The 17,424-nt window shown below is 38.7% G+C and overlaps 1 protein-coding gene across 2 annotated transcripts in view; it reads right to left on the bottom strand.

The window, feature by feature from the left end:
- Positions 1 to 17,424, bottom strand: part of efna3a (ephrin-A3a) — a 68,229-nt gene that overhangs the window by 35,715 nt on the left and 15,090 nt on the right. The gene's annotated exons all lie outside the window — the stretch shown is intronic.

Raw genomic sequence — 17,424 nt, 5'->3', positions numbered from 1 at the left:
TGCACTCGATCCTACTTGTTTACATACTGTAAACAGATTAAATATCTATTTAAAATACCCTATTAAAGGTGGTTCACACCCCAAAAAAATTCTGTCATCATTTATTCACCCTCATGTGTTTCAAAATCAGCACACGACTCTTTCTTCTGTGGAACACAAAAGAGGATATTTTGCGAAATGAGTCCTTACAATGGAAGCCAATGGGGGTCAGTGTTGTTTACCAACCTTCTTCAAAAGATCGTCTTATGTGTTCTGCAAAAGTCAGTCATACAGGGTTGAAATGACACGAGGGTGAATAAATTAATTTTATTTTTTTGGTGAACTCTCCTTCTAACAGTCACAAAGAAAGGGGGAACGCTGCCATTCTATAGACACATTTGAAATCTGTTCGTTACCGTTTAAGATGAATACACTAGCATTGGTTAAAAAGCTAACACACATGGACATACGAAGTCTAACTGATCATACATCCGAATATAAAAAGAATTATCTTAATTTACAGCAATGGGTTGTTTGTTACTCCTTTGTTCTCGGTCCTTCCTCATTCATTCCACCTTTAAATATTCCGCCTCTTTAGTTTAAGATCACCCGCTACACTCCAAATTTATTTAATTTGAATCCGAATTGTGTCATTGGCATGACAATAAATTCTTTTTTTTTGTTGGCAAGCGGTGAATGCAAACAAACAAATTGAGCAAGGAAACAACGAGCGTGAACAATAAGCGGTAATTATGAGGAATAATTACGCAGCTAATCCAATGAATAAGCGTACGACAATTAACGTGCTGAGATGAATGGCTGCTTTGAGTTAGTGTTGGCGGATTCCCGCTGCGATGCGGGTCATGACAGGTGGCTGCTTGAACGCACCTGTCATTAGAGCGCACCTTCGTAACTCTCTCGGGAGGGGGCAGATTACCGTTAAATCACACGACATTTGTTCGCAGTGTGAAAACAGTTAGCGGTGAGCGGGTTAGTTTATCTCTGGGCTTCAGATCTTGGGCGTCTGGCTTCCTCTGATTTTGTGCACGTTACTGACAACGACATACAAGGGCAAACATGCACATCAATAACATAATCCATATGCTTCCAACTATATCAGCATCATGATTTTATTGCTGAAAATCACTATTGACAACATACAGCTCAATTCATTTAACTGAGTAAACTATCAGCTCCTGTTTGTTTTGCAATCTACATCAACGAGCCACAAAACACACACACTATCAGAATGTGATATTCAGAAAAATAACAACTCAACTATGCCACGAATTACAAAATCTTGTCGAACGCCCACTGTGTCCTGTAAACAAATGAGCGATTTTATCGCACGCTGCCAAAGAAAAATGAAATGAAAACAAAGCTTGCCATGGGAAAAGACAGTTAACTTAAGCAGACTGCTTAAGCAAGCAAAACATCTCAAAACAATGGACAAGAGCAGATGGGCAGTTTGAGTACAATGTAATACATCAAGCTGTTTCACAGCACAGCATTAAACTACAGTTAGGGAGGAAATAATTATGTCCCCAACAACTGCTCTTATCCTGAACAAGCCAAAAAACTTTAAGTGTCTGACTGAACCATCATAAACCATGCAAACTCTTAAATTAATCTTAAATAGGATTGTCAAACAATTAATCGTGATTAATTGCATTCAGAATAAAAGTTTGTGTTTTCATAATATATGTCTGTGTACTGTGCATAATGTTTTTGTGTTTATAAAAACATACACAAACATGCACATATTTAAGAAAAAATATATAAACATTAATAAACATTTATATATAATTTCAATTATTGGTAAATATAAATAAATACATGTAAATATTTCCTAAATATGTATACATGTATGTGTATGTGTTTATAAAATACAAAATGAATATTCACAGTACACAGACACATATTATGTAAACAAAATCTTTTTTCTTTTATGCGATTAATCGCGATTAATCGTTTGACGGCCCTAAAAAAATATTCATTCATGTAGCACATCAACATTATGTCAAGTCTTATTTTCATCTTCATAATCTTCAATCAATATGTAATGCAACATTTTCCCTCTTGTTAAAGGGATAGTTCACCCAAAACAAAACATTCTGTCATCATTTACTAACCCTCATTTAATTTCAAAACTGTACGACTTTTTTTCTCCTGCAGAAAACAAAAGAAGATATTTTGAAGAATGTTGGTAAACAAAAACCGTGGGTCCCCATTGACTTGCATTGGTCTTGTGTCCATAAAATAGAAGTCAATGGGGACCAAATGTTCGTGTTTACCAACATTCTTCAAAATATCTTCTTTTGTGTTCTGCAGAAAAAAGCAAGTCATAAAGGTTTAAAATGACAAGACGGTGAGTAAATGATGACAATATTCATTTTGGGGTGAACTATCCCTTTAAATAACCTTTTCACTCAAATATACATTGGGATTGGGTTGGCAGTTTCACGTTAACCTGTGCTTCCTCGTGTCTGTTGTAAAGATACATAAAATGTTGTAGGCCCCTCTGCAAATATGACTACAAATGACTCCAAGCTTCATTTATTGCCTCTAAAAAGACAAGAGGCAACGCTCCAGTACCTTGGCAGACCTTTGTGTTGTGTCAGCCAATGAGGGTGTGATACAAAATGCTATAGGTGACAAGAACTTTGCCAAAGCCAGAGGCTGCCAATTGTGTGCAGACAATTATGGCACCAACAGGAAAAACCCTGAGCCCCTGTTGTCAGATCAATGTTGAAAATAAGGAAGGATAGCCAGCTGGCACTGGATTAATACTGTCTTCAAGATCTCTTTAGAAGGTTCTACTTAAGAGTTTACAAATTATGAAACAAGCAACATCAAATTATGAAACAAGCAACATCATATTGATCAGTATAATGAGATGGATAAGATTAATATACACCAAAGTGAATCAACTTGGGCAATATTTTCTGGCAAGCTTGATCATTATTCTGTATCAATAGTACATACAATATCCATAAACTAAACTGTACAGTCAACATTTACAAACTGAAACTGTGACACTGTTGCACTGCATTGGGAGGAAAAATGACAGTTAGAAAAGGACATTGCATTTTAATACGTGCAAGGCAATGAGCTTTAGTCCTGCAGTGTAAGAATGGCATTACTAACCCATGCGTCTTAAACATGCTAAGCTCTATCAGACTGTGTAATTAGAGAAAGTGCTTCAGTCCTCCGATTATTCCGTCCTAGATACGCTCAGCGTGCCGTCAGTTTATCCGTGAGACAATTTTGCAAGTTGTCTTTTATTCTAGCCCTCGCTTTGCTTTCTCTGCGTGAAGGTGCATCAAGATTCCTGTCTTATGCTTGCCCCCTTCCTCCTCTGCTATGGCAGTTAGTCTTTGATCATTGAAAAGCACTGTGATGGGCTACATTTCACAGTTGGCTTAATTCTTAATTCTGGCATAATTCGGTAATGCTGTTGTTTTGGTTGATTAACAGTCTCTGGAGTTTCTCTAATAACCAGTCAGTATTCTGGCCACAGTCTAGCAGTTCGGATAATCTCAAATGGCGTAAAAAGGAGCTTGCTTAAAGAAACAGTATAACCCAAATGAAAATTTTGTCATCATTTACCCAACATGATGTTACAAACTCATCTGACCTGTTTCTTACAAAAAGCCATCATATGGTTTAGTAGATTTGGGCCAAAGCTTTTAAGCTACTATTATGGTCATATCGTCTCTTTTGAAGCCCCATTCATTGTGGAAAAAATAAGAGAACAGCATAATCTAGACAGAAAAAAATCATACGTTATATTCAACAGAGGTGAGTGAATAATAACAGAATTTTTTATAATAAAAAAATATTGGAAAATAAAGGTAATTATTTTGAGCCCTAAGGTGAGGTACAATTGATATGGGTTGCTAGGGATCAAACTTGTAAGCTTGCCAGCTCTAAAACGTATTTATCAGATCTAAGCATTCTATAAGATACAAGGTCAGTTGCTGTACCTATGAATTTATTCCTACTTCTGTAGACTAGATTAACTTGTAACAAAGTTGCGAACGTGAATATGGATGAAGATGTGCTCAACAGCAAATAGCCCCCGATCCCCTCGATGCACATTTCCTTTCTTTTTGAGTACGGCTTTGGCATTTTGTTGGAGCCGCGATTGGGAAAATGAATGTAATTACAGTTAAACTGCGGCACCCCACTATTCCAAAAGCGCCACGAGCAGCTAAAATTATTCTAGGCGGCCCAAAGCCTCGCGGACGCTGCGGCGTGAGTTATTGTTGCCATGTCACTCAGTCCTCTGAAAGCCGACAGGATCGCGGGGCGAGTGCTCGCGCTCTGCCTGCTCTCTGCTCTTGTCTGCTTTTGAGTGGTGAAAAAAGACCCCCACCCCATCAGCAATTCTGGCCGATTTTTCTCACACAGTAAGAGCCTGTGCTCTATTAGCATGGCGATGGTGCCCCTGGGCCCTGGCGCTTTTAGAGAAACGGTGGGCAGCGCTAATTCAATTCCGCTCCATTCAGCACTAATAGCTGCCACTGTTCGGAAGGATGTGAAGAGAAAGAGAAAAACGGGGAGGGAGAGAGAAGTGATTACAATGTGCCAGATAATGTACCTTGTACTTTCACGGCCACGATCTCACCTTTTGTTCTATCTGCTTGACTGCGTCACTCTTACATCTTTCAAACCTCACTCCCAAAGTCCTAATTATCCTTCATTACACAAACTCGCCACACTTTTGTCCATGTAAGACCTAATGCACAGAAAAACAGACTGTTGAACTGTATAATGAGGTGGAAAACAAGCCGAAAGACAAATAAAAACTTGCAACAGCAAGTGAACACGTTACATAAGCGCACCAAGAAAATGGTTTTCCTGACATAGTTTTGCATCCCACCTATAAAAGTTTATTGCTTTTTGATGCTTCTCAAGTATGCTTCCTTCAAAGGTTAAGATAAATGTTGTACGACTCAAATTAAACTAGTCATTATGCAGTTTCAAATGCAGAGAGTCTTATCAAGAGAGTATTTTCTGGAGGTAGAGATCCAGCTTTGTTGTGTCAACGGGTTGAAATATTTTACTACAAACACTATAGTGCCAATTTGCAATGTTCAGGGGTGCAAACTCATTTGAGGGGAAAAAAGTGAGACATTCATAGCAGGTGTTACTGATTCTAATGCTTTTTGTCAAGATATTTTAGGGATTAAACTGTAGAAATTGTTCGGGCAAATTAACTTGAGCAAAAGGTGAATTTAGCATTACTGAGTGTTATCCCTCTTTTGTTACAAAACAGCCGTTAAAGGGATAGTTCACCCAAAAATGAAAATTGTGTTATCATTTATTCACCCTCCTGTCTTCGTATGACCTTCTTTTTTTGCAAAACACAAAAGAAAAATGGTGAAGAACCAAACAAAACCAATGAAAGTCAATGGGTACCACTGTTGTTCGATCACCAACATTCTTCAAAATATCTTCTTGTGTTCTGCAAAAAAAGAAAGTCATACATGTTTAAAAAGACAGGAAAGTGAGTATATGATGACAGATTTTTCATTTCAAACTATCCCTTTTTAAAAGCATTCTTATGGGCAGGGATACTTTTTATTGAAGTTAGTATAAAGTAAGATTAGAAGTCACATTAAAAGATGATGTTCAACATTTCAGCTTTGCAAATACATCTCTGCTGGTCTGTTTCACTGAGCTCTCCTTCTCGCTCACAACCCCTCTTTGAATCAGACAGAGAAATGTTACAGTATGATCAAAACATTCTCGCTCTCATTCACTTCCTCTCCGACATGCTCTGTCCTCACTGTCTTTTTCCTTCTGTCATTATGTGAACAATTTTGTCACGATTATACCAGCTTCTTTCTCTGTGCTTTGGTCTGTTCTGTACAATATAGTGCTTAGTCATTGTCATTACTTTCAAGACAATCATTTCTGCTTTCCTCATGAATCCAAAATGCTTAATATAGATTTAACTTATATAAATCATTAGCTAATGATTTCTGTTCCACAAAATGAGAAACACTTTTATCATTCCTATAGTATGCCAGATCAGGTAGACATCCGCATCCGCATCCTCAGCCAAGCATGCAGGAACTGTGCCATGCCCATCGCATTCAGTCCTAAATACTAGTTGATAAAACAACAGACACTGTGCACATAAATGACGCTCACTGGGTGCAATTCGTCCCCCTGTACTCTCTCTCCTCAGAGGTCTCGTTCATCAGAAGGATATTTTGTGATTTGTGCCCCTGTGTGGTCGTCTTCCAGTCTTTTCCACAAACCTGTTAAATCAACTGTGGTGGTGTCCTGCTGCGTAACTTTCATCGCTATTTTCCATCAAACCTCACGACCAGCATTTCTAGGACACATCATGTTTACTGAAGGTTGCCAAGTTGTATTCCAAACGTCATCAGTGGTACCCATTGACTTTCATTGCTTTTGTTTGGTTCTACACCCTTCAGATCTGTTCATATGTTTTTATACATTCTCTTTGGTCACACAGCAGAATCTGTTTTTTTGACATCTTTCATGTGTAATGTGCGTGGATTAAGGTCAGGATTCATTTTTTAGCAGTTTAGCTCATTTTAAGCTTGTTAAAGACTACAAAGGAAGTAGTAGCCTATTTATGTACCGGCAGTTAAGAAGCTTTTATTCAAAGCAGCTTATACACAGTAAATTAATTATGCAATAATGCTGTGAGGATGGGTTTTTTACCTCTCATATCCTACCGAAGACAGGCACTGAATATTACACCACGATAGGGCTTGGGCGATTTGGCCTAAAATCAAAATTTCGATTAAATGAACATTTTCTCTCGATTACGATTATTGAACGATTATTTTGTTTTTGTTTATTTTTCTTTGTTTTTTGCCCGCGTAGATCACTGACAAGGTTTGTAGTGTAGATATGCCCAACTAAAGGTGGGGTATTTTTTCTAATGAAACATTTCTTATCTCATGTTATTTTTAGATAATCAAAGAAAATACAAAGTTTTTATGGTTATTTATTGAACATTTCGAATAATAGACATCTTTGTGTTCTTTTTTGGAAACATTTCCTGCCACTGAAGACAGGAGAACAAACGCAACACAAATCAGCAAATCATCTGTCTGCATGTGTCGTGAGAAATCGGGTGTACTTTAGGACCCTGCCTGGAGACACCAGTCCTGCCGTCATAAGAGCTGTCACGTGAAAGAAACAGACAGAGTTTAACAGAAGAAATATGAAGTAAACGTGTTTCAGTACATCTATATTTCTCACAATATGCCCATTTTTGGACTAAAAGTCTTGTGATTACTAAACAGGAGCAGACCTGGAAGAATGTCTCGTATCAACTGTACCTGTCTTTCACGCATATTACATAAACACAGAATAATTGATTTCCAATTGAATCGGGTCATATAAAAGTAGACATTTTAAGCTTTCTTTAGACATACGTTTCATGTTTGTGTGATAAGTATTTGCAGAGTTTTGGATCATTGACGCATTTCAGAAATTACTTATGTGAGCGGAGTGGAGACGGCTGATAACGCGCCCTGTTTATTTTCTTTATTTTACAAAGTAACAACGCTTTGATGTTATTGTAAGCATACACACGTAAAAGTAGACAATTTACAGTTTCTAATAATGTCTTACATAAAAAATATGTGTATGCCCAAAATAAGTCGAATGTTTTAAGTCTCTTTTGCTTTGATAAGAAAAAAGTGAGGTATAGCGGCACGCGTCGACATGGATATTAAAGGGAAAGAAATCGAAATAACCGACATTGAAAAATTACGTCGGTTAGAGCTTTTTAATGTCAGTTTCGATTACTTTTCGATTAATCGCCCAGCCCTACACCACGAGCTCCGAAGCCCAGGGAGAGAAAGGAGAAAACAGAAGTAAAGAAAGAGCAGCATTCTCTACTGTATATGACCTCTGTGTTTAGGCAAACAGTAATGTCTTATCCTATTCAATTAATGAACTAATCCTCTTAATCTTATTATTCTTATTTATGCGCTCACAGTCCGTTGACTCCCGGCAGATAAATACATGCAGCTCAATTCACGAGGGATTTCATTTACCTGTTCATCTGTTTATCAGGGAAGGTCACTGGTGGGTGGATAGTTTCGTTTATTTACACTCCTTGAACTTATAAAACTTTGCGAAGAACAAGTCATAAACAACTTCCCATGTGTAGTTACTGGTGGAACAAATCAAAACATTTTCCCTGTGATCCACACATATGTTAGTAAATCAGAAAATGACCACACACCCTCTGCCAACCTACTGCTCGAAGGCCTTCGTCGCACTTTGTCTGCTTAACAAACTGTCCATCAAATCTCCGCCAAGGTCTCAGCTCACCCGTCCTCGCGAATATTCAGGAATATCAATCACGCCGGATCAGTACATATTCCTCTCCAGATAGTTTCGGGAGAGATCAGGTCAGAGCACAGCCAATCAATCTATAGACCACTGGATCGGGCCAAGTTATGACATCATGTCCAGATGGCGTGTTAAACCGTCCCAGCCAGACGCGGCTGTTTGGGAACGCTGACCCCCCCTCGGTATCCATCGTCCCCCTGTCATGGAAGAGATGGGCGTCCGTGTCTGTAATTTGGAATTAATGGGATGGTAAAACTTTTCATTCAAACGCGCTGCCTTAGGGACAAAAGCATTTGCATACAAATGAACACAATTTCCTGTTTGTTTCGTATGCAAATGCTGGAAAGGAGCATGCCAAACGAGCGCGGTGCTGCGTTTATGTATGCAGGGAGGGCGGAGCTTGGCAGCTCAAGCTGAGCGCTGGGCGAAAGCCACAACAGACGCCCAACTGAGCACATCAAAAAACAAAAAGAAAGTCGTCTGTGCTATCAGGCCAGGGCAGGAGGTGAGCAGAGCTTGTCCCTGAAGAGAGGCAGATCCTGGGGGAGAACTTTTTACCAGTGACCTTTTTCTCTGCCACTCACACCTGAACACAACAGGCGGGAAGGCTGTTTGTGCCTCCATCCCTTCTTGAATATCATTATAGACTGCGACTCTGGGGCGGCATGGTGGAAGAAAAGTCATGGTGCCAACCCAAGGATAGAGGACACAGTGTCAGATCGTTGCATAAAAAGGCAAAATATTTAGCAGCGCCATTAATATTCTCGTATCGTTAGCAGTTTTGTGTTGAAGTTTGCCCTTCTACAGAGTTTGTGGGTCAGTTCTCCTTCCAACAACAGTAGGAAACTGGACTGAAATCAATAAACTTGCACTTCCTTCAGCAGGCGGTGTACAAGAACAATTATTCATACTAGAGTTAACTGCAAAACTGAACATTTTACTAGTCAACCTAGCAAAGGCTTATGGTACTCGTAGTTGCAATACCTAACATAATACATGTATTTAACTTTAATATAAATCATAACAAATGAGACATGCACAAAATTAACTTTGTAAGTTAAGCAGATTACCAGCCCATGCAGATCATTCTAAAATGCAATGATCTGCCAATTCATTAACTTAGCCCATATACAATCCTCATAAGCATTTGGGTCCAAGCTATAGAGCATACAAAGAAAAATATATAATGACATATTTGACATTTCCCTGCAAATACTTCAAGCATTCGTTTACTTGAAGCTCTGCTATCCAGTACATCATTCTGTCATTACACAAAATGACTCAATATTCTGTTAAATATGACACATGCTTTAGCAGTTGGACTGGTCATAAGAAACTTGCTTTTTATAGCTTGGGTCGATGAACAATTTCACAACATTAAATAACGTCTTCCTCTTCTGAAGCGATCGGACACTGCTCACTGACTAGGAGTTCAATGACGTTTAATAAAATTTCTTCAATAATTGTTTCACTCGAGGGCAAAAATTAAGCACTATTGAACCAACCGTGCTTCGTGTCATTTTCTTCAAGAGAACGGACCTGAGGGACCATGATAATCAAGCACTTTTAAAAGATTGAACCCTAAACTTAAGAATACACTAAAGGCTTGGAATTTAAAACAAAATGTTTAATGTTTGCGATCTCGCACTAGGACATACATTTTAGAATACAGTAGAAACCCAATAAAGTCTACAAAATCACTGCATATCATTATCTCCCCAAAAATCATGTCCACTTGCTATGATTAAACACATACTGAAAACAATAGCAAGACTATACAGTATACGACATCCATAAAAACAGATGGCACTAAAAGAACTCTAAACTGCTTACACCCGTATCTTAGATACTTTAATTAAGTCCAGTGTGGTTACATTGCCCTGTCATGATTGATGGGCTCACACAGAATTAAGGATGATGTGAAATAGGACTGGGCGGTATGATGCAACAACGCACGGTGGAAGAAACGAGTCGAACGATAGAAATAAGAAGAGATTTCAGAGTTAGAACTCTGCGTTTCATTTCATAACATTACAAATCATGAAGATGGTTTTACATTGATGCTAGACTTAATTTATTTGTAATGAATATTAATCTTTTCATTTGATTTGTGGCCATCAATGTGCCAAATTAATAAAGAAAATTAAATGTTAAAGCACCTTTCATTTCTAAAATACTTCATTTGCTCAAGAATGCAAAAATGAGCAATTACTGTACATGACTTTTTAAACTTTATACTGTATAAACCCAATTACAGAGATATAAAATTACTTGTACAGTGGTTAGATCCGGTCTTCTAATTTGAATAAACTGGAAGCAAGGAGCAGTTTATGAACGTCTGCATTTTCTCTAGAAAACTGTGGCCAAATTGTGTTTCATTTACTCAACACTTTTACTTTCTAAACCTGTTGCATAAACACAATAAAACATTCATGAACATGCAAAATACAGTCTGATTCATTGTAACAGCACCCTTGCTCATGTGATACTGCTTAATCAAAGCATGATATCAGAGTTTGGTCATACCGTTTGTCGCTGATCTCAAACATTGCACATTTAAATCACTCAAGCTACGTTAATGAGACCCCTTCCAGAAACCGAGAGGGTGACGCCGCACTTTTATTAGATTCAGACAGCCAGGGGAAGATGTGGCACAGGGGAGCCATATTTCATACGGCGCTGCAGTTTTTTTTTAAAGAACCTCACACATCCTCCGAAACTTGCCACAACCGTTAGCAATACCTCACACGCAGAAATGTCTCCTCTTTCTCTACTCAATTACACAGGCTTGCATTGCCGCCTGTAATGAAAGATGAGCCGCTCCTTAGTCTTCTCACTGCTAGTTGGGCTGATAATTCAATCGTTTCATTATTTAAATAATCGAGTGTTTGTGTCAACACAGAAATCATGCTCGGCTCTCTCTTTTTGCATAATCACCCGCTGTGTTTAGATGTGCGAACTCAGGCAGAGAGAGTTGGGCGATAACACAGTTTATCATTCCCATGCTCCTCCACTCTACAAAATTAAAGGAACAGTCCACTCAAAAATTCTGTCATTATTTACACACCTTTATGTTGTTCCAAATACAGCGGCTGTTGTTTTTTTCTAAGACAAAGGCAGAAATTTCAGTCCTTGCCACACAATGACCATGCCTTTCAAGCTTTAAAAGGACAAAACGTGTGGTCCATATGGCTTGTTTAATATTCTAACTCTTCTGAAGCAATATGATAGTTTTGTGTTACAGCATCTGCAAATCTTCCCTTCTAGTGAGCTGAAAATCAGACCATTAAAGGAGCAGTTCACCCAAAAATAAAAATTCTGTCATCATTTACTCACCTTTGAGTTGTTCCAAATCTGTATACATTTCTTTGTTCTGGTGAACACAGAGAAAGATATTTGGAAGAATGCTTGTAACCAACTTCGCCACCATTGACTACCATGGTAGTAAAAATTACTTTATAATTTTGAACACAGAAGAAGATATTTTGAAGAATGTAGGACAGCAAACAGTTCTGGGGCACTTTTGACTACCATTGTAATTTTTCCTACTATGGGAGTCAATGAGGCCCTGTTTGGTTACAAGCATTCGTCTAAATATCTTTCTCTGTGTTCAACCAAACAAAGAAATGTCAACTAAAGAGTGAGTAACTCATGACAGAATTTTCATTTTTGGGTAGACTATCCCATTAAGTAAGCAAGTAAATAAACTCAACTTGATCAAAATAATGAGTAAATAAATCATTCTTGAAATGCAAATTTGTTTGAATCAGCTGATCTTAAATGTACTTTGTCAGTGAAAATTGAGATCGGTTTTAAATCACACATTCATATTAAATGGCTTGAGAAGAGGAATATCAACTGTTATTTTGTGTTCCATCAACAAAAATGAAACATTGGGGTGGGTAAATAATGACAGCATTTTCATTTGAGTTATTCATAACAGGTTTTCCCTTTTCTTTCTAGAAGATGAAAAAATAAAGATATTGAATTTAACACTCCCTAAGACAATGGCAATTTCCTTGCCATTTACAAAAACCCACAATTCCTTTCCAATCCTCCTCTCAAGCTCAGCTGCATAGACTTCTCATTAAAACACACCAGGATACCTTATTCATTAAATATGAAAGATACCCCCAAATTCTCAGTGGACACTAACTGACATGTTGGATTGAATCATAGCCCAACCTTTAATCTGTGCCAGGACGGAAACTGGGCCAGGAAACCCAGGCCGAAGAATCTACGGCTACGGTGCAGATCGCATTGCACATTTACATCCTGAAACACAAGGCCTGATTAAATCTGTGCTTAATTGGATCAAATATAGTCGTGATGGAGCGTTCCTCCTCGCGTTTAACCTGCAGCCCTCTGTCGAGTTGGGAGTGGGAGGTTGAGAAAGACTAGGGAATTAAGAGCTGGAAATGAATACCAATGATAAGTAATGCTAATCATCTCACTCAAGAGGTCAGGACCACACGTGATAAATACAGGTATGAGCAGAGGAACAAGAACTACAGAAACCTACTCATAAATTAGTATACTAGTAGGTGCACGTACCCCTTACAATCTGTTTGCAATATGCCATGCACTCGGGGAGATGAATGCCTGCACTTGCAGGTTGATAAAATGCTTGAACTATGGGTTGTAATTCTTCAACCCCTGTGCTGTACTCCAGGTGCAGAAAAATTATGTAAAATACAAAATGTGGGTGTAGATTTCAAAGCTGTGGTCCATGTGCTTTAACAAACCAAGAAGTGGTGCGCAAATGGTTGATGCATAGTTTTCTGTTGTCGTTTTCATGTCATGTCAAAGAGATAGTTCACCTAAAAATAAAAAATGATGTAATCGTTTATTCATCCTTATGTTGTTTTAATCCAGTTCAAAACCTGACTTTTTCTTCTGTGAGCTCACAGCTTCTCTCTCTATTCACTTTCTGAAAGGGCAGCATCAATATTCTGCCTTTTGTGTTGCACAAGTGTCACATCAGTATCAAAACACAACAGAACATGTACTTCCATCACTGGTTATGATACGGTGCAGGTGAGCAGTGTATTGTGGTTTGTTAGCGCCATGTCTCCGTCTCCCGACACTGATCCACTCATCAGTCCATCCACACGCTCTCAACAGGAGGGCCGTGATTAAAGATGCGATTGTTAACACAGTTACCCTGTGGGTTAGTGAAAAACTTGATAAATCATTTAGCAACCCTACCGAATCAAGCTAAAGGTTATTTAGAAACGGGCATCTGTGAGCCATCAAGCACCCGAGACCGAACCCTGCCGATATCAGTTGGGATTGACTTTAGTTTGTAAATGGCACTGTTGCTTTGGGCTGCAGAATCATAGAAGACAATGAGCTAATGCTAACCTCCCCCGTGTGGCACGAAAGCTAAAGAGCAAACCTGCGCTGCCTGCAAAATTAACCAAAACGGCACATTCCTGAATTATTCATGAGGTGACTGACTGCTGATGAGATGTCTAATGAGAGGAGAGGGTGGGGCTGCTGACAAGTTCCTTTCGTGTTGGGTTTTAAAAGTGAGACTACGCAGGCAATCTGCGCAATGGGAATGCTAATATCTCTCCATTGCTCATACTGCACTGTCATTACCCACATGCAAAACATCACTCAAAAAGAGTGAGCGTCTGACATCCTAAACTGGGATTGGGCAAACTCCAGTCATGCAGAAGTATTTCACATTTACCTACACATATTAAAGCCAACAGGAGGCTGTTAGTTAATAAAACCAGCCAATTATGCATAATGCCTGAGGTTAGCAACTTTTAAATGGATAATGGCTACACCTTTGGGTTAAAATTATTTAAGCTAACAATAAAAACAAGTTGATTCTGAGGTTATATGTTATTGATTCTGCCTATCTACACACCTTCGACACTATCAAAACACTAAAAACCCTCTAAATCAGGACACTCTCTGTCCAGCAGACCTGCAAACGGCTACAAACACACCTTAAGTAACCCAGATAGCACAGGTACGTCTGTAAGATGTCTGCTTAAGATCTGGAAAACATCTGCTGTGTAAAAACATCTTAGAAAGAAACTGAGTTCAGTTTTACAGACATCTTCTAGACAGCAGACGTCTCGGGGACGTATTGCAGATGAGCAAACAATCAAAAAAATGTGTCTTTCACATTTTCTATTTGCAGATGTCAAATAGATGTCTGCCAGATGTGTGTGTGCTATAAGGGAATTCTAATGACTTTGGTGAGATTTTTCAGGTGTGTATGACCAACAAACCAACCGTTTCTTTCCTACCCCAGGTTGAAAGCATTAATATTTTGGCTAATTTTGTAATTCAACAAACACATAAACAGGAGGGTGTGCGAACGTTGCGAAAGATGAGCATTTGTATTCTGATGATGTGCAGTTTCCAAGCAGACCCATCAATGATTCATAGCTTGTGATAATATTGATGTTTCATTGTTCTACTCTGTATTCTTTTCTACGACATCTTTTTTTAGTTCAGTATTCCCATGACGCGATATCCACGTTCGCCTTCCTTTTCCATTATTCTATATTTACTTTATTCCCACTCTCCTCTATGGATATAACCTTACCTGTCATTGTCCATTCACTAAAAGACATCACACAGGTATGCGCGGACCACGCCACGGGACACATTCGCTCTACCTACAATCGTGAACATCTAAAAATCTCCCTTTTCTTACCCCCTCTCTCTCTCGCCTCCTATTTCTGCAGCTTGTATCCTTTATTCTGTCTGTGAGCTAAATCTGCCCTGTGACAGGTCTTGTCAGAGATTTCACAATCCTGACATAGCGTTAACTCGCAAAGCACCTGTAAGAATGGATGTGCGCGTGTATGTCATAACAAAATTGTGTTCGAGCAGGTTTTGTGTTATGGAAGTGTAACGGGCTACAGACAGCCATCACGGCTTGATTACAATGATCCACAATCAGTGGAGGGCAGCACGGCTTCAGACGCTGATGAGTTCAGATTGAAGACTAGTGCAGAGAGATGCTACTAAAATATGCTGAAATTGTGCATTACGCAAGCTATAATGCAGGGTTAAATGTGTGTGTGTGTGTCTAGGCTGTCACCGAATCAGAATTTTATTTGAATTGAAATAGCAAACAGGATATAAAAATTTCGGAAATTAAAAAAATCCAATTAATAAAATAAATAAATAGAAATTACTGTATACATATCTCATATAATGTTGAGCCCAGTCTCATGAATTGCGTCACGGGTTGCATTATCGTGAAATACGTACGCCAAAGTTCGATTTTGCATGCATAAATACGCCTATTTTTGCGTGCATATTAACCGGCAATTTGTCTTATTAACCTGTCCCCTAACCCAATCCCTAAACCTAATGTTAGCGTGCGTGCATATTATAACCTCTACCCTAACCCAAACCATAAACCTAACAGTATTATTTTAATTATTTCACTGTTTCCTCTTCATGTACGTTTCAAAATGGCTGCTCTACAGCGAGGTGCACGCAAACATTGGTGTATCATATGCACGCAAAATCAAACTTTGGCGTACGTATTTCACGATAATGCAACAGCGTGTTGTTTATACGCAATTCATGAGACCGGGTTGTAATGTTGTGTGGTGGACATGCTGTAGAGAGGTATGGCAAAAATAAAACCATTATGATTGACCTTGTCATTCTAATTCAAGATTCTGTGGGGTGTCGTCAAATACTTTATTTTGTACAACGTGTGCATTTTCTTTTCCAAATGTGAACCTGGCAGGTCTCTCTCTCAACACATGCGAATAGGTGGCCCTTGTTTTCTAAGCACTGCTCTGTGTGTGTGTGTTGTGCATGTCTTGAGGGAGAAAAGCTTGTGGTCTATGAAGAATCTCAACTGTCTGACACAACATTAATATTCTCACTGCCTGCATTTTCTCTTTTCCTCCTCTCTCTCCCTCTGTGTCTGTCTCTCCATCAATCTTTGTATCTCCCCTCTATCAGTCTTACCAGAACACCCACTACCTCCACACACCTTTGCTTAAAGAGTACATAACTAGGGATTTTTAAGGTCCTACTTTGGTTTATGGAGTGTCCAACAATAAGTTTATGTACATAGAAGTTGTAAAAACACTTATTTCGTAATAATAGGCAGTTATTCTTACCTTAATTATTGACTGACTCTCAAATGATTCGTTCAGAGATTCATCGATCTAATCCCCTCCTTTCCACTAGCCTAGTCTGATGTGATTGGTCAGATGGTCTAGTCTGCTGTGATTGGTCTACCGCGAATGAGGCTCACGAGCTACAGTGTTTGGGGGAGAAGAGTGAAGTTTTCGCGGGCAGTCCTAGCAAAACGCATCGGGCACTATATGTAGTGACGTAAATCTGCGGCGGTTCGCGAAACGGACTAGGGACGACTCGTTTGTGTGATTCAGAGTCGACTCTCTTTTTCCCCCAAGCCAATAACTTTGTTATTCATTCACCTTCGGATTTACAACACGGCAACGTTACACACTGCATGAAATGTAATTTTCATGATCTCATGTTATGTACTGTTATGTAACAAGTTTATATATTCCTTTTATATTCTTTTTCTTGTCTTCTCTTCTTTCATTCATCAGAACTCTGTCTCTTTTAAGTTCCTTTGAATCGTTAAGTTGCTGTAAAAGCAAACATCATAACATTGCTGCCCGGCGTTTTAAAATGAATTTAAATACAGTTTCATGCATTTTATTTTTGTCAGCAGGCACTATGCAATATGTGTGGTGTGCTCGAAATGTAAATTTTCTGCATGCATAGAAAACCCGGATGAATTACAATCTTTGCTAGAATTTTCAGTGTGCAACCTGAGCACACTGCATTGCATACTAAACTGTCTGGAATGCTCTATCCCACAATGCACTGGGCTCCACCTGACCTCATTTGTGAATGACAAGCAATATCAAATGCAATCTCTGAGACTTGTTATTTGATTGGAACAACAAAAATGAGAGAGTTTTACAAAAAAGGTTATTTAATTAATAAATTCTTGATGATTTTTGCCAAATATAACATGCAGTAAGGTAATGTGGTGTACTACTATTAGAAATGTTACATATACTGTACATGTTTAGAATACCAGTGTCTATTTACATT

The sequence above is a fragment of the Triplophysa rosa genome, linkage group LG16, assembly GCF_024868665.1.
Source record: "Triplophysa rosa linkage group LG16, Trosa_1v2, whole genome shotgun sequence".
NCBI lineage: Eukaryota > Metazoa > Chordata > Actinopteri > Cypriniformes > Nemacheilidae > Triplophysa > Triplophysa rosa.
The sequence above is the reverse complement of the archived record's forward strand: the minus strand, read 5'-3'. Positions and strand labels throughout refer to the sequence as shown.